Genomic DNA, 18358 nt, shown 5'->3' on the forward strand with positions numbered 1-18358 from the left:
CGCGGTTCAAATGACCTCTTTTATGGCTTTCTTCCACTGCAGTTTTTTCAGGTAGTTGACACAAACCCAGCTCCTCTGAATTTAGTCATTTATTTATGTATTGATCAACTGATTAATTGAAAGGTGCCTGTAACACTGCAGATGAGACCTGAAAGACAGCGTAAAATAACCAAGAAAAGTGGCCTCAGGCTTACCGATTTTATTCCCAATGAAGGGAAGACATTTAAGTCAAGCAGCATTCCATGTATTGGTCAACTTTTATAAACTTTAGAAAATCTAACCACAATAGCATCCTTTCACTTTCCAAGATTGTTCTTCATTTAATCTTTATCTGTTGTTTTAGAAAAGAGAGCTTCAGCAAAAAATTGTAGAAAGGTATGTAGCTAAAGCTAATGTCTTTTGTAATTTCAAAACCCTGAGAGTCAGAACAGTTTTTACTGGTCTTGTTTTTTGATGTTTAGCATATAGTAAAACTACATTTTCAAGCTCTTATTTATAAACTTGTAGCACGTTTAAATGAAAGTTTTGTTTTGTTTTGTTTTCCTGAAATCATAGGATTTTAGAAGTGGGGCCTTGATGGACATTTATGAATGAGAAAAAAGAAAAAAGGATTGCCAAAGTTATGATATAATCTTCCATTTTTTTTTAGTTTCTGCAGAGTTATCATAGCCAAAAAAGAACTGTGCTGTCATTTCGTCACTGCATATTATCACAGAACAATGGTAAGATGGGCTCTTGTACATATCAGCACAGAAGCCAACACTGCTGTCTGTAGCATTAAGAATGCCAGGAGGGACTCTGGATGTCAGTGTTAATTCTCCTAAAACTTTAGAATTCATATATGCATTAGCAGAGCCTCACCACCATAGATAGCAGAAATGCACCTGAAATCTGCATACTACAGAAATTTACACATACCTCTTGGACCATACTATTTCTGTTAAAGGGAATATTCAGTTTCAGGGTTTATCACTGTGGTAGTTTTCATAGCTTTAACTCAGCCACATGTAACAAATTAGGGAGAACTATTTAAATACTCTGAAGTGATGCATACTGAGAATTGAATAATTTCTTACCTTGAGAAAATAAAATTTAGAAAGTATGTTGATCCCGAGGGAGGAAGTGTCATTTTTCTTTTTGAGGGAAGAAAAGCACCATTGGAGAGCAAAACAGCCTGCAAACATTTCTTGTTATTTGCACATTGGAGACCTTTCATAAGTCCATTGTTTTTCAGTATGCAGATATTTTCCTTGCAGCAGTCAAAAATGGGTATATCACACAGAGTTATACGAAGGAAGAAAACCACCAGAGCTCTTACAAGCAAACTTACCTTTTTTGCAGTAAGGAAGAGGATCATGAGTCAATTTTAGCAATTCTAGAATTTGTGGAGTATGCATTTCCACATAACCACTTTCCCTTGGTAGCTTTTTCGGTCTTGTCTATTCATCAGATTCCTACAGTTCCTCCAAAGCATACGATGGTACATTCTCTTTACTTCAGAAAACATTTTCATCCAGAGCTGTAAACTGCTTTGTGAAACAGTGGGATCCAGTAGGATCTGTCAGAGACTGGGCTATTTCGCAGCTGCCTTATGTATCCATGTCATCCTATAAATATATAAATTTTATTTGACACTGGTGAAAATGGAGTTAAAGTGCGTCTGTCAGCAGAGCATGTCACACTAGAACGGTTCAAAGATGGACTTCTGAAGGTGACTTTATAACAGCAGATTTTATGTGGGAGGCATTTTCCATAAAGGATTCATCAGGATTCTGATATAATTTGTACAGTGTTATCAATATTTCTAGGGAAAATAAGCACATTAGTATTTAGGATGTTAATTTAACAGTAAAAAAAGAAATTCCATAGGTAGATTGTACTTTTTTTTGATTGATTCTGTAGTTATTAATATATTTTGAAATATTTCTGCACTCAGTAAGCTGTGGGAGGATTAAGCAAAGACAACTTATTCTAACTGACTCCTATCTCTTAGTACAACAATTAAAAAAATAAAAGATTTTCCATGAAAAGAATATGTAGAATATGCCAGCAGTGAAAAATCTGCAAGTGCAGTATAAATTTCTTCAGTGATAGCCGATATCAACTTTTTTTGGTTGATCTGACAAGTTTACTCCAGGCTTTACAAATCCTACAAAAGCCTAAAAAAAAAGCAAAGAGAAAAAAAAGCATATGTTTATTGTTCACTGTTCCAGCTTCCTCTTCAGGTAGTTTTACCTTCTCTTCGTTATGAGAATTACTGGAACAGACAGTAATTGTATTGTAGGATTTCAATTTACACTGTAAGATTTAGATTTTTTGTAATTATTGCATTTTGATTTATTCTGTTCCAAGTTAGTGCTGCTAGGAGAGCTTTTTGGAAGAATTTTTTATTTTTATTTTTATTTTTTTTAAGATAGATCAGATGAAAAGAATAAGTAGTAAATTACATCTGGCAATGGTAAGACTTTAGAAGGCACACTACTACGGGTTGCATAATTTTTTACTGGGAAACAAGGTTTCAGAGAATAATGAAAGCCGTCTGCCGATGGGTCATTCTGACTATTGGGATGACATATGCCTCCGGCTGATTTCTCATCTTACTGGAAACAAGTGTGGCAGAGGAAAAGGTGATCTATGTATGTAGACCCCATTCCCATGCTTAACACCATTTAATATGTTCTCATGTCAGCTTTGTGGGTAATTTTAACTCCAGAGAATTACTAAGCCACTCACCTGAGATAGCACTGGGACAATGTTATGCTTGACTGCTCTTTTCTAGCTTCTTCTCCCTTTTATTCTGATTCCTTGAGAAAGAGTTGGATAAGTGGAGAAGACTGCCAAAGGTGCAATGAACAAGTCAGAGGCATTCTTTACTGACCTGCTTTTTACACTTCTTCCTTTTAGGAGAGAACAAGCCATGCCCATTGTACAGCCAGCATGTTTGGACTTGGTGAGGGAGGAATTTGAGTTGCCACCTCTAACAGCGCAGGTTGCAGGGTGAGCATCAAATAGCTATGAGAACATGGGGATTTCATTCAAGCAAAAGTTTGAATGCATTTATACATTGACATTATGTTGGAAATCAGAGTCAAATTACCAGTAGCCTGAAAAATTGCAATTGTGCAACAGGTTCATTATCCTGTAGGATTTCTGCAAGGAATTTGATTGTAGATCTCCAGGACTTGATGGTCTTTTGAAATTACAGCTACTGTAGTATATAAATAGGAAAAAGGCTACTGAGGCTGAAACTTCTTACAGTGATATATTTCCTGGATTTCACAGATAAATATTGTCTAGTTTTAGTTTAAAAGTGTCATGTTCATTACTACTTTGGACTGTCCTGGGATCTTCAATCCAGAAGTAAGATTTTAGTTACAATTTCTTAGTGGGACAGACTTAAATATGCCTGAAAGTTTCATAAAAAGTATTTAAATCTTCTTACAAAGTTGGTAGAACAAAGCCTATTAATTCTAAATTACTTCATGGCTTTTTTTTTCTCTTGATAATACACCCTTGAGGATGATGGTGCCTCACTATTGTAACTCATCAAACCAGAGGCAGTGCAGAAATTAATTACATTTTCCTACAGTCATCATTAAATTGTACTTCACACAGACAGTGACCTCCATGCAGTAAGTTAATTGAACTTAATAGTAGGAAAGTAGGAGACCAGATTGCAGAAGTCACTGCCTGAAATCTGTGACTGGTGTAGTTGGAAAATACACGATCCTCTTTTCATATGCCTTTCTTAGTCACTGTTCTACTTAATCTCAGTAAGGGAAAAATTAACTCCTGTATGGCTGTAGACAAACTTCCTGTATCATCTACTGCAACCCAGTTTGTTAATGCAGCATAATTGATCACGATTTCTACAACTTCTCTGAAGCATCATCCCTGAACTAGTTCAAAGGCAGCTGTCATTACAGCACAGTATTTTTCCAGGTGTGTGCTGAAGAAGTTGCTCTGCCTGCTGAAACTCCATAGGTCACATCATCCCTTCCTAGTAGGAAAAAAAAAATCAAGTGCATTTATTTATTTTTTTTTCCCCCAGTTCCCTCTTGAGGGCATTCATTCTTGAAGATGTTTCCACACTTCACCAGGCCATCATGCTTTGTGATGTCTCAAGTAGAAGTACTGCAGCAACTGAGATCCTGAAAGCCCGTATGTAGACAGACTTGCAACAGGGAATGTAAAATTGAAATATAAAACTATTTAATCTCACAGATAAACTGAGGGATGGGCTTTCAGTCAATTTCACACTCTTTTTTGCAAGTTGCAAATAGGAATCTATTTTCAAGTATCCTTTGGTGTTCTGATGATGTCAGTAGAGTGGAGAGCACTGTTACTGTCTACTTTTTCCTGAAGTGGGCACAATATAACATTCTATCACAGGCATTAAACAAACAAACAAACAAACAAACAAACAAACCCTACCACTACCAAAAAACACACTTGGAGCTTTGCAAAAGAGAAACTTTTCAAAAGAGAACAGGATCTTGTAATGGCAACCTGAAGGCAACTGAAGCCGGAAACATCATGTTTTCCACTTCTTTGTCTGTATGCCAAGTATGCAGCTTATCTGATTCACAGTATGACTGTTCACATTTAGTCCTGAACAGGCATCCTCTGTAGCTCAAAAAATTAAATGTCTGGGCTTTCCAAAAGGCAAAGTACAAAAGTGACATGTCTGACAAAAGGACTGGATTTCAGTGGGATCAGATCAAAGTTTTTTTCAGAAGATTACTACCAGTGCTATCAAGAAGCATTTTTATTTTTCTTGTTCAGTGTTATGTTTCTTGTTCATGTGCTTCTCTCCCACTCCTGCAGTAGAAGCTAGAGAATGTTTATCAACTGCATATTTATTTCTTACTCTCTAGGTGTTACACGTGATGGCTTTTGCTTCTTTGTGTATATGTCTGAGTATACACGTGAATGAATGGAGAAGCATAGTTCTCAATTACATTTCAAACTGGGGAAGGAATGTGAATGTCATCCATCCCCTAAATGCTAGGTTTACATAAGTTTATATAGTTCTGTTTGTTTGTTTTATCGCACTTCTTCCTACATACACCCAGAGAGAAAGTTGTCTGTACAATACTATCAGATCTTGAACTACAGCACAAAGATGGCTTATAGGAAATGTATTGGATTCTTCGTAGTGTCTCTGAGGCAGCAGTTACACTGGCAGCAGGCACTGATCAGAGAGCAGGCTTGGGATCACACTAAACAGCAGTGTGTGGCAGCAACTGCCAAATCTTGCCCAAAGTCCATGGACTAGCATGGATGAACCTGGACCTGAGTGCAGGTTTGGATCTGTATCTGCAGTGCAGTGTAGATGTATCCAGAACAAGCCATGTTTATATAAAACCCATATATATTCTATATATAAAAGCCATGTTTATATAAAACAAAGAATATGCAAATCTTGCGTAAAGCAAAACAAGAAAACTTTATTCAATGCAAAATTAACTTTTCGTATGGTAACGACAAGTTGTTAGTTTCTCTTCATAGATAACAGTAGTTTGCCCTGGGGCACAAGTTTGCAGGGAGGAAAACCTTTGTATACCTCTGCCTCTGCAACTTCACTACTGATATCAGTTGGCTGACTTGGAGACAGTGTAGATGAGTGGTGTCAGATATTCTATTTTGGGGAACGATGGTCTATGCTCAGCTGGGAAATAAGTCAAATTTTGTCATGGTAAATCCATTAAACTTATGTTTAAATTGGAGTCTCTGCTTTACAACTTAGTGAGCTCTGTTAAAATAGTAAGAGGGAAAAGTAAAGATATCTGCAACAATTGATTGGTGATTTAAAGTCATCTATAACAGAAGTAACTGATGCCTATTAATAAAAAGCCTCCCCCTTGAAAGACAGCAGAGTAATTTCCATCTCAAATTCATACAGAATCTGCCATTCCCTGTGAGTTCTTACTAATTCTTGTTGCAAATATTTATCAATATTCTGACAGTAAATTAGAAAACAAAATTGAACCTCCTTGCAATTCCTGCAGCAATTTACACAGCATATGCTCTCCTGTCAGGCTCACAAGCTGAAGTGATATCCTACTCCTGGCACGCCATCTAGTTTCCTCTGCAGTTATGACTAGAAATCTACCCAGAATAGACCCACCCCCTTGGGGACCTCTATCTCTCTCTGGTATTCAACATAAACTGGGAATGTCCAGAATCCCAGCCCTGTGCAAAAGCGGAGCAGCCTGCAGAAAGCCACTAGGCTGCCCTGGCTGCCCTGCTGCCCAGCTGTATCCTGCAGCAAGCCATTAGGCTGCCCTGGCTGGGACAGCAGCTGTGAGGAGCTAAAGCCCCCGTCTCAGGTCCAGGCTCAGTGTGTGTGCTGTGAGCATGCTCCTGAATATCCCTTGTTCCTACTTGTCTTTGAGACAGCCGACTAACTCTTGAGACTACAGTGTCTGGCACTATTTTAAACATAGCTAACAAATAGATAGCATTTTTCTTTTATAATAAATAGTTTTCTTGTATTTTTTTGGTGTAGCCTTCAGTCAGTTCTAGTTTCCTACAATGTTTTGTTGTCTCATTGACACTTACACATTTAGTCTCTTTACAGTTTCAGTTTAAAGCCAAAATGTATGAACAGCCTATGCTGGTCTTCCTCATTGTGAGCTGTTTCTTCTCTTAGGATACGTCTAAAAATGAATAATCCATTTGTTTTTAAAAGTGCTAAAATTATTTCCTTATACAGCAGAAGAATAGTGAAAGAATGTTCTTGTGTTAAAAGCTTGGAATGCAATAAGATTTCATAGTGCATTATATAAAGTACTGAATACTTTTATGAAGATAACAGCATTCACTAATTACTGAGAGGCTGGTTTTGAACTACTGACCTGCAAGATAAAAAGAAGATGGGATCATTCTCTGGAGATACATAATGTACTGTCTAGTTTTTAATGTAAAAAAAAATTATTGATCCTTGGAAGAAGATCCTGCATGTTTAATTGTTTTGGGAGATTTATTTTGTTTTAGTTACTTATTTATTTTGGAGTGGAGAGGACTAGAGTCAGGTGAGACTAATTGCGGCAAATAAGATCATGGTCATAACAAGAATGTTGATAATAACTGAATTTTACTTATATTACAAAGTTTCTGATGGGTCAGTTTTCTCTGAGTTGCATTATAATGCCCTGCTGAGTATGACTTGAAACTGCTGAAGCTATGATGGAGTATAAAAGACATTTTTAAAATAAGTATTGAATAGATAGTCTAAAAGGAGTCGTGTAGAGTTTGCAGTCAAATCTGAGGTGAAGGCTAGAATAAGAAAGGAGATGTGTGTGTTTTTATAGGGGTCTTTTAGTGCTAGATCTGACTGCAATTTCTGTATTGATTACTTCCACAGTGAGCTTCAATAAAGAAACAGAAATGGCAGAGAGTTTTGAAGAAACAACAGATATTTCACAGTCATGGAGAGGAGCTAGTATCATCATGAACAAAGTAATTGTTGTTGAACAAAGTGTTTTCAGCAAAACGTGAAAAGGTAGATGGATTTTCAATTGTCAGTAAATAACGTGTCATACCCTTGCATTTTTTTCATCCTGAAACATGGACATTGTAAGTAGTATCTTTCTTTTGGATAGTAAGCTGTAAGATTTTAAATATTGATCATATGACTAGAGAAAGAAATAAATGTTCTAACACAGTTTGTGTGATCTTTTTGCTGTTGTTTCTGACAGTGCTTAGATCAATTACAATTTTACAAGAATTATTCATCATCTATCACAACAGTAAGTTGGACTATGACTTTGTTTTATGTCCTTAGATATCTGAGGCAATGCTGAATAGTGTCTGATGGCAAAGAGTTCTTTCTGTAGCAATCAATCGAGAATGAGGAGATGGTCTTGGAAGTGATTCCTTTACTCCATGATTGCAGTGTTTTACCCTTTTCCATTCACAGTGAGAAAAACTGTGACTTGAGAAAGTCATGCCTCAGACTAAGAATCAAGTCCTTTTACTCTGTCTTAGCTCGCACTGTGTTCTTTCTCTGTTTACAATTCAAATGTTTTTCTATATTTTATCTCAATCACTTATTTTTTTGGATCAAGGAAATTCATGTACATGTACTCCTGCACAAGGCAATCTGCTCACCTACCTTCATGCTGAATTTAAAACTGCCTATTTAGTACTTTAGTACTACATGTTTTCATGCGTGCAGTCTGCCATCATTTGTATTTTCTCAGGGCCCCCACCTCTCACTAAGGAGCTGTCATTTCTCTTCCTCATCCCTCAGACTTGTCCTGACATTCTGAAGAGCTCTGTTTTCTTAAAACAAACAAACAAACAAACAAACAAACAAACAAGCAGATTCCCATCTGACTCAGGTCCAGGAATGAAGACAATTCTCTTATTTTGTAACTATTTGGCATTCTTTGTGATTTTAATTGCTTTCTAGGTGTGCCTGTACAGGCACTTCAGAATATGTTAATTTCCTTAAAGAAGAATGTAAAGCATGTCTGTTTTTTGTGTTTTTCACAGTACTAAAAGTACATAACGAGGTACTGCAAGCTATTTGTCAAGGCAAGAGTTACTGATACCAACATCTCACTACATCAAACTTACTACATTTATAATTAAAACCACTGTAGAGACCTGTCTATCTCAGGGGCTGACCCTGACCAGAACTGGTTGATGAATGAGAAATTGTGAAATTAAAGCATCTCAGTATCCAGAGTGGGATAAAATCCCCTTGTCAAAAGGGCACTGAGAGAAGACGCACCTTTCCTTGGGGAGCCCTCCAGCCTAACGCTCCCTATTCCTGGAACGCTCTCTGCCCCTCTGCCATCACTTCCTTTTATCACAGCATAATTAAAGATTAATTAGGGAAAAGAGACAGACTGAAAGGGAGTACAAATCTGTGGCTATGCAGTCAGACACTTACTGGGGAGTGACTGAAGGTACTTTTAAGTCCTATTTATGTACTTTGTTCAGTAACTGTTCTTGAGAAAGTGTTGGGAGTCCAATTTTTCATTTCATTTTTATTCCAAATTTTCACTTAAATGAATGCTGAATGCTATACAGGAGATATCAAATCGTGTTTGTCCTGTACTGAAAGATGTGCAGTCATCAGAAGCAGCCCTGGTGGAGGAGAAGGCGCTGATCCCCACCCCAGAGGTGTGCATGGCACCCTCAGTAAACCAGGCAGCTATGAGCACAGATTTAAAAATAAGCACTTCTTTGCAGGTCAGAAAGCAGAAGGAAGTGGAATATGGAGGTGGAGGCATGCCTTTCTCTTCCAACATGAGACCCATCACATCACATGGGGCAGAGTCCCTCACTGCTGTTTTGCCCTCTCACTGGCTCTGGCAGGAATGGGGCTTGTTTGTAGCGGTACTAAAGGAAACTCCAACACTTGCATGGGTTACAGTGGAGTCTGGCCTGGGGATTTGAGCACATCAGTCTGTCAAAACTAAAGGATGATCTGCAGAACTGGCACCCGTGTCATTGGTGCATTTCCAAGGTAAGGTGCCAGCTCAATGGTACTTTCAGGCTAAGTAGTTAATACTTTTCTAACACTTAAATACAGGACATCTCAATTCCTTGGATCATACCAGGTTCATTAGCTAACATTTGATTGTTATGTACCTCCTTGTGTGTTCTCTAAAAAACTCTACAATAATAAGTTAAGAAAAAATAGTCTTTCATTGCGTCGAGACAGGCAAATACTTTGTTGTCATTGTGAATCTCATCAAAACCACAGCATGTTTTATTTAGTTTTATACTGTCCATTTTTGTTCTCATTCAGAGATAGCTAGATTTAGATTTAGATTTAGTATCACTCCAGGATTTTGTTATTTTATCTAAGGAAAAAATGGTAAAGGACTAGCATGATAGTTTTTATTCCTTTAATTAAGATTTTCTTCTATGAAGTAGAGCAATAAATTCTTACACCTGACATATAATTGTCTGAAATAAAATCTTACCTATGCTTTTATTGATTTAACAATTCTTGGAGTAAAGATATGGCTGTATATACAATTTTGCACACCTCCCACACTTAAGCTTCTGTAGGAGCTGCATATGTTGTACAAGTCAGCATTTTCTCTTTATTTTTATGCGTGCAGTTTGTGATCGGATTATACCCCTTTAAGGCTTGGCAATTATTTCAATAGTGGTCTCTTCTAGTTGCAGTTTTCCTTTCAAATGACACGTTTCCTTCTTGAGGCTTGTTAGAAATACCAGAAAGGTGTAGAGGCAAAAGTGTTATAAACCAAAACAGATGGCATTTCAGTTTCAGAGGATATAGTGCAGTTTGAACGTAATGTTAATTGTCTTGTAACCCAGTGCATGCATTTCATATGCTATGTTGAAAATCAGCCAGATGCTTCCAGGAGGAAGGATTTTAATGCCATTTAGGAAGGTATTAGAAAAGTAATGTACAAATAACAGAATAGTTGGAGAGGTTGATCAGGGCTAATATCAGGACTTTGGGCTAGCTGCTGCTTTTGAAGACATCCAGTCTTTTCCAATGACTGTATTTAGTCATTTAAAAGTACTTAAATACTTGAAAAGAGTATTACCTCCAAGAAGGTAACAAGGCCAGCTGAAGTGTTACTACACCAAGCACACAGCTTGGGGAACAAACAGAAGGAGCTGGAAAGCAATGTGTTACTGGAAAACTACGATGTCGTTGCCAGCGCCGACACCTTGTGGTTTTAACACAACTGGAAAGAATGGACAGGTGAAGAAGGAGGGAAGGAGGTGATTCCATCTGAATCAAGAAAGGAATACAGTGTGAAGAGCTATCGCTGAAGAATGGCCCTGAGCAAGTCAGAATGCTATGGGTAAGAGTTAGAGACAGAGGCAAAAAAGGAAGCCTTATGATTGGTGTTTGCTACTGCTTGTCTGATCAAGCAGAACTTTTGGTGAAGCCTTCTTCCACCAGGTGCAGGATCTTTAAAGATGCTTTCCTTATGGCACATGAGCTCTCCATTCTCAGGTGGAGGAAATCATGAAAGGAAGGTAAAAGACTGGCATGACTGAACCAAGCCCTGCTGGTCAAACTGTATAACAACAACAACAACAACAAAAAAAAAAAGATAAATGAATGCACAGGCAGTGGAAGCATGGATTTAACTGGAAATAGTATAGGGATGCTGCTAGGTTGTGTAGGGACGGGATCAGGAAGGCCAAGGCCTAACTGAAACTGGACTTGGCAAGGTGTGCAAAGAATGAAAAGAAAGGCTTCTGTAGGCACATCAACCGGAAAAGGAAAGTCCAGAAGGGCGTACCCCCTAGGTGAGCAATATAAGCAGTCTTGTAATAACAGAAAGGAGAAGGCTGAGGTACTCAACAACTTTTTTGCCTCAGTCTTCATGAGCAACTGCTCTACACACAGTGAATGGTTCAGAAGGTGGGAACTGGGGAAGTGATGCCCCTTGCACTGTAAGCAAAGATCAGGTTCACGGCTGACTGAGGAACCTGAAGGTCTATGGGTCCTGATGAAGTGCATCCCAGAGTCCTGAGTGAATTGGCTGACGTAGTCGCCAAGCCATTCTCAGTGATATTGGAAAAGCTATGGGCACGTGAAGTCCCTGGTGATAAGAGAAAAAGGCCATGTCACACACATTTTTAAGAAGGGTAGAAAGGATGACCCAAGGAACTACTGACCGGTCAGCCTTACCTCTGTGCTGGGGAAGATCATGGAGCAGATCATCCTGGAAGCTATGCAAAGGCACATAGATGAGAGGAAGGTGATATGGGATAACCAGTGTAGCTTCTCCAAGGGCAGGTCTTGACAGACCAACCTTGTTGCTTTTTCTGATGGTATAACTGCATCAGTAGACAAGGGAAGAGCCACTGCTGCCATCTATCTGGACTTCAACAAAGCCTTCAAAATGATCTCTCATATCCTTCTCTCCAGTTTGAAAGATATAAATTTGATGGGTGGAGTGTTAGACGAACAAGGAACTGGTTACAATATGGTACCCAGAGAGTGGTGGCCAATGGCTCAATGTCCAGATGGAAATCAGTATCAAGAGGTGTTCCTTGCGGTTCAGTACTGGGACTGATGTTCTTCAGAGTCTTGATTGATTATATCAACAGTGAGATTGAGTGTACCCTCAGCAAATTTGTGAATGACACCAAGATGTGGGCTGTGGTCAACATATCTGAGGGACGGAATGCCATCCAGAGAGATCTAGGCAGATTTGAGCAGTGGGCCCAGGTGAACTGCTTGAAGTTTGACAAATCCAACTGCAAAGTCTTGCACCTAGGTAGTGGCAACCTCCACCAATACAAGCTGTATGTAAAGATAGAACGCAGCTCTTCTGAAAACAGTCTGGGGGTACCGGTGGATGGCAAGCTGGACATGCAGCATGCCCTTCCAGCCCAGAAAGCTAACCATATCCTGGGCTACATCAAAAGAAGTGTGGTACCAGGTTAAGGGAGCTGATCCTGCCCTTCTACTCTATGCTGGCGAGATCTCACCTGGAATACTGCATTCAGATGTGAACTCCTCAGTACAAGAGAGATGTAAATCTATTGGAGCTCAACCAGAGGAGGGCCACAAAAATGGTGCGAGGGATGGAACACATTCCCTACAAGGACAGGCTGAGACAGATGAGATGGGGCAGTTCAGCTTGGAGAAGGCTCCAGAGAGACCTGATAGCAGCCTTTCAGTATCTAAAGAGGGGCTGGAAGTAAGGGGACAAAATCTTTAGCAGGGTCCGGTGTGACAGGACAACAGCAAATGGTTTCAGACTAAAAGAGGGGAGATTTAGATTGGATATAAAGAAGTTTTTTACTATAAAAGTAGAAAAGCACTGGAATAGGTTGCTCAGAGTGGTGGTGGATGCCCTGTCTCTGGAGACATTAAAGGTTAGGATGGACCAGGCTCTAAGCAACCTGATCCAGCTGGGGATGTCATTTTGCAGCAACTAGATGATCTTTAAGGGTCTTTTCCAACTCTATATTCTATAATTCTATCATTTAGAATTCTCACGTAACTTCACAGCCCAGAGTAATTCCAATACTGAAACATCAGGATACTAAGAGTTGAGCTAGTGCATACCTCCCAAGCATAGCTTCAGCATTGTTGTGTTTTACCAGAAAAAAACCAAACAACAAAAAAAGCTGCTTGTAATTCATTTTGGAGAAGGAATAAAGTATATGCTATTGTGACAAATTCACTAACTTTGGTGAGCTGATTACTTGGCATAATGAGTTGTATTTTCAGATAATATGATGATAATAGAGCTGAGATTCCAATTTCCTGAACAGATATTAAAGCATGTTAATATAACCTTAGAGGCAAAATCTGTGTCTTCAAGGTAAAACAATAAACAAGCAAGCTACCCTTGTTTACAATTTTGTGTGCTCTAACTACTTTCTGAACTGGCTTTTCCTTTGCACTCTTTCCCTTCTTTTTTCTGACGTCACATTCATTTTTCATTCTTTCCTTAAGACTGCTTTGCTAAATTGCATGCAACAGACGCTATCAACGTTATATGAAACAGAAGGTGCTGGTGATAATCTTGCATGTACTTCTAAATTGGATAAAGGGTTTCCATCTTTTTATAGCTCTCCCTTGCAATATTATTAAGTAGAACAGATATCACAATGCAGTACAGTACAATTTGTATATATGGATGGCTGTTTATTAACCAGAAGATGATAGTTTAATAGAAATACCTCCTACCTAGTTTTGCTTAAACAAGTGTTCATGTTTCCTCAGAAACCCAAAAGTGATTTTTCTCTTCTTCAGAATGAAAAATAACTGTGTATTAATCTAATTCAGAAAAAAAAAATTGCTCATATTATGAAAACATAAGCTAGTATTGCCTTAGAATGAAAGCTATATGACATGAATTTAATGAATTTGAAGATATATTTGGAAAAAAAGTTATCACAGGTATTTACTTGCATTGAGCTATTTAACCATAATATTTTTGAAAGATAATATGTTAGTATTTTATTTATGAAACACTATCATATGAATTGTAACATTGGACTATAGCATCAAGGTTAAACTATGATTGTGGTAAAAGAGGATCGGAATCCATCTGGTCCTATATCCTATACAGGATCCATAGGAGAGAATTGCTTCCATAACCTCAAAGCACTGTGTTTCAGCTCTGTGAATATGTTATATATGTGTATATATATATATGACTATATGCCTCTCAATGAAGATGTCACTGCGTTTTTGTTTCCCCCTCCTTCCTGATTTTGATGGAAATGTCTTTGCACAGCAGAGTTTAAGCCATCTCTACAACTGCTTGCAGTGCTTAGAGCTTGGCTGATAAGAGGAAGGGGAACAGTAAGGAGCTTAAGAAACTGCAGGCAATGGCAAGCAGAAATGAGAAGGTGGTCAGGGTGCACCTACAGCTCACCTGGAGGCTCTGAGGAAGTTGTGGTTACCTCTGGATTTTTGTCACTTATTGGACAGGGGAGGTAGGTTTCAGAGCGCATGTACACTCTTTGGTAGGACAGACAACTCACCTCTGATTATTGGAGAAGCTAAGGGATGTACAGAAGCCTTATTTTCTGCAATCAGCTGTCCCCCGCCTTCTTTGAATGCTGCAATATTTGCCATGTTCTCTTACCAATAACAATAATCAGTACAGTGAGACAAAACGATTTGGAAGAAATTATTTTGAACTCAGCTTCGGCTACAGAATCATAATTGCTTAGAATAATAGTAATTTTTTAAAAAGTCTAATGAGAGGCAGCTTTTTACTTAAAACCAAACCTTCCACTTCTGTTGTCCTTATATACTTAGCACACTTCCTTTCCTGCTCACTTCTTATTTTATACATCTTAGCTATTGCTTTCCCAAGGCCTGAGTCCCACCTGTCTTCCAGAAAATTGCAAACAAAACAAAACTGCACAGATTGACTTAATAGGCAGTTGTAGAACACAAAGAATCTGTATAACCAAAAGGCAGCTTTCAAATAACCAAAATTTTGGAAATATACAGCTTCAGATACATGAGAATGTACAGAGCATCAGCTGTCTAACTGAATAGTTCTGGTTATATACAGTTAGAGGGCAGTGGTACACACCCTACACAGTTCCTTTCTCACTTGGCTGTGTATTATTTGTTATGATCTCAGAGAAAATAAGACAGCAAGGTGGGATTTAGCAAATCTTATCACTGTAAATCATTTTTGTATTTTGTAGCATGAAGTTACAAAGAATATATTCCTTTTATCTCTGTTATTTTTGGAGATATATCTGGAAGTAAATGCACAAAATCTTTTAGAAAAGCCACAAGGCCACATACTATATTTTATTCTTTGGACTCACTGGAAGAAACCTGATTCCACATAACTGATACGCAGTTATTATGAGTACAAAATATTTCAGGATATGTGGATACATTGACAAAAAAAGCAAAAAAAAAAAAAAAGCAAAAAAAAAAAAGCTTAATACAGCATCAGACAAAGAGTAAATACAAGGATATAGGTCTCCACACTCATTTCTTGCTGAAGAATTAGGAATGCTACATTACTTTCTGAAGAGGTAATGCAGCCATTGGATAATACATCATTTTAAATTGTGAAAGGACTTAATGGACCATATGCTACAAAAGGAAATGAATTTCTGAACTTGTGATCAAAAGCTTCTATGCCTTTTTTTTTTTTTTTTTTTTTTTTTTTTTTTTTTTTTTTTTTGCTGCTGCATTTTTTCTGAATTCTATTTCTCATAAGTGTTTTTTAAAATAATTTATTGGGTAGTATCCTGCTGCTTCTCCCTTTCTAAGAGGACAGAAGTGATGATCTGAACAAGGACTGTTTCTGTGGTTTATACAGGCAGGGAGCTTGCCTTGGCCAAAATGCTGATGCTTATTTAGATAGAAGGGTCACCATGAGAAGACAACTACTTTACTTGGGGCTCTGTTCTCACGCACCAGTTTTGAGGCTGCCATTTGGAACATATGAGCCAGCAGTGTGTCCTGGTGGTCAAGAAGGCCAATGCTGAGGTGCATTAAAAAGAGCCTCACCTGGAGTACTGTGTCCTGTTCTGGGCTCCCCAGCGCAAAAAAGACAGATCTCCTGGAGAGAGTCCAGCAGAAGGCCACAAAAATTATAAAGGGCCTGAAGAATATCCTCTCTGAGGAAAGGCTGAGCAACCTGGCTGTTCAGCCTTGAGAAGAGAAGACTGACAGGGCATCTTAGTAATTGCTATAAATACCTAAGAGAGGCAAAGGGATGAGGCCAGACGCTTTTCAGCAGTGAGTGGCAATAGTACAAGGGGAAATGGCCACAAACTGAAGCATAGAAAGCTCCTCAAAATGTGCATGAGAACTTCTTCACAGTGAGGGTAACAGAGCACTGGAACAGGCTGCTCAGAGGGGCTGTGGAATTTCCTCTGGAGACTTTCAAGACCAACCTGGATGCCTACCTGTGCAGCCTGCTGTAGTGAGCCTGCTTTGCGGGGGGTTGGACTTGATGATCTCTGGCACTCCCAGCCCCCACAATTCTGTGATTCTGAGATATTCTTTCTTGCTCATTTTGTGTCCTTACAATGGGGCAACTGCCCACCCTGTAGATCTGAGCCAACCTCATCATCACTGGAGTGAATGAGGTAATTACATCACAGTATTTGGCCTTCTGTTCTCTAAGACTCCATTTTGTGATGAATTTTTGTGTCTTTCTTATATGCAGAGTTTCATGTAGTAAAGCTCAACTGGCATTCTTTCTGTACTTCAGTAGCTTTATGTTTTAGAACATAAGGTTTATATACCTGTACAAGGGGTACTTAGACTATTTGACTGTAATCGGTATATAGGCGACCAGATTCAAGCTTGAGAAACTTCTCAGAGTAGCTGCAATCTATCAGCAGGGTCTGCTGTGGTCCTGCCCTCTCTCCTGAACCAACAATATGCTAGAACTAGTTAATATGCTCTAATAAGACACAATTCTCTTGAAATTGCTTTTTCTAGATACTTGATTTTTTGTTTCATTCTCTGAACAAGCTCATTATGGGATTGCACAATATCTATGCTGGTCTAAGAAAGGCGTGTCAATCACAACCCGAACTAGAAAGTAAGTTGACTGTGGAAGAATGAACTTAATTTCTGAAATTTCAGCTTTATTCTGGGGGTGGAAGAGTGGTGGGAAATAAAGGAGACATATCCTCGGTATCCACAGAACAGTATTGTCCAGCGGCTGTTATTTGACTTCACAAAGAAACATGTATTCAATGTATTTTGACCCTAGACTGCTAATTTAGAAACTTGGCCTTAGATAATTCTAATGATTGTCAATTAAATATTTTTCTCAGAGACAAGTATTTCAGAACTCCAGAGACACTCAAACAACACATTATTTTCTTGGAAACTCCTCTTAGGTGAGTGTCACAGTGATACACAAACAATTGATCTTTCTGTCAAGCAACAAAAGTGCCTACTAAGGGAGGTCTTGAATTATTTATTCTCATTAATTGTATTGATAGATTCTTTATTCCCAGCTGAAAATAATATTCTCCTTCACTGAGTAATGTGGTTAGTGCATTCATTCCAGAAATAGGAAAGTTGAACTGAGCTCCTTTCTCTTCAGGAGACTTAGATATTACACCTCTAAACAGAGTGCCATAAATAGCTGTCAGAAAAGTGCTGTCACGCTGTGCTTGTAAAGCTGTTTCTCTTTGACTAATCCATAAGTTAGTTTAGGAGAAGCCTGTTCACAGGTCTCATTGAAAGGGCTTTAAATTAGGGTGGAAGGGCACAGGAGATAAAACCAAGTTTGCTAGAAATCAGCTTAGGGACAGAATTCCAGGGCTGGGAGTGGGACTGATAGCCTGGCTGGGCTGTATCTGTACTAATGCATGCAGCATGGGAGCTAGAAGCCACTGTGCAGCAGGAAAAATATGACAGTCACCAGCTCCAAAACACGGTGGGATCATCCTCACAACTGCAGTGCTACAAATGGATGGCTATAAACTCTTCAGAAGAGATGGGGATAGGCAACAAAGGAAGGGCAGTGGCTTTCTGTGTTAGGGAGAGTGTTGGTGTTGTAGATCTCAGCACTGGTAGTAACAATGTCAGGTACTTGTGGGTAAGGATCTGGGGAAGGTCAATAAGGCTGACATCCTTGTTGGAGTCTGTTACAGACCACCCAAGCAGGATGAATAGAACAGATAAAGCATTCTGTGACTAACTGGCAGAAGTTACATAATCACCAGCCCTTGCTCTTATGGAGGACTTCAACTTTCCTGATGTTTGCTGGAAACACAGTATAGCAGAGAGGAAGCAGTACAGGAGGTTCCTGGAGTGTGTGGCAGATAACTTCCTGACACAGCAGCTAAGAGAGCATACCAGAGGAGTTGTCCCATTAGATCCACTGTTTACAAACAGAGGAGGAAGGGTGAGAGATGTGGTCGTTAGAAG

The sequence above is a fragment of the Lagopus muta genome, chromosome Z, assembly GCF_023343835.1.
Source record: "Lagopus muta isolate bLagMut1 chromosome Z, bLagMut1 primary, whole genome shotgun sequence".
Taxonomy (NCBI): Eukaryota; Metazoa; Chordata; class Aves; order Galliformes; family Phasianidae; genus Lagopus; species Lagopus muta.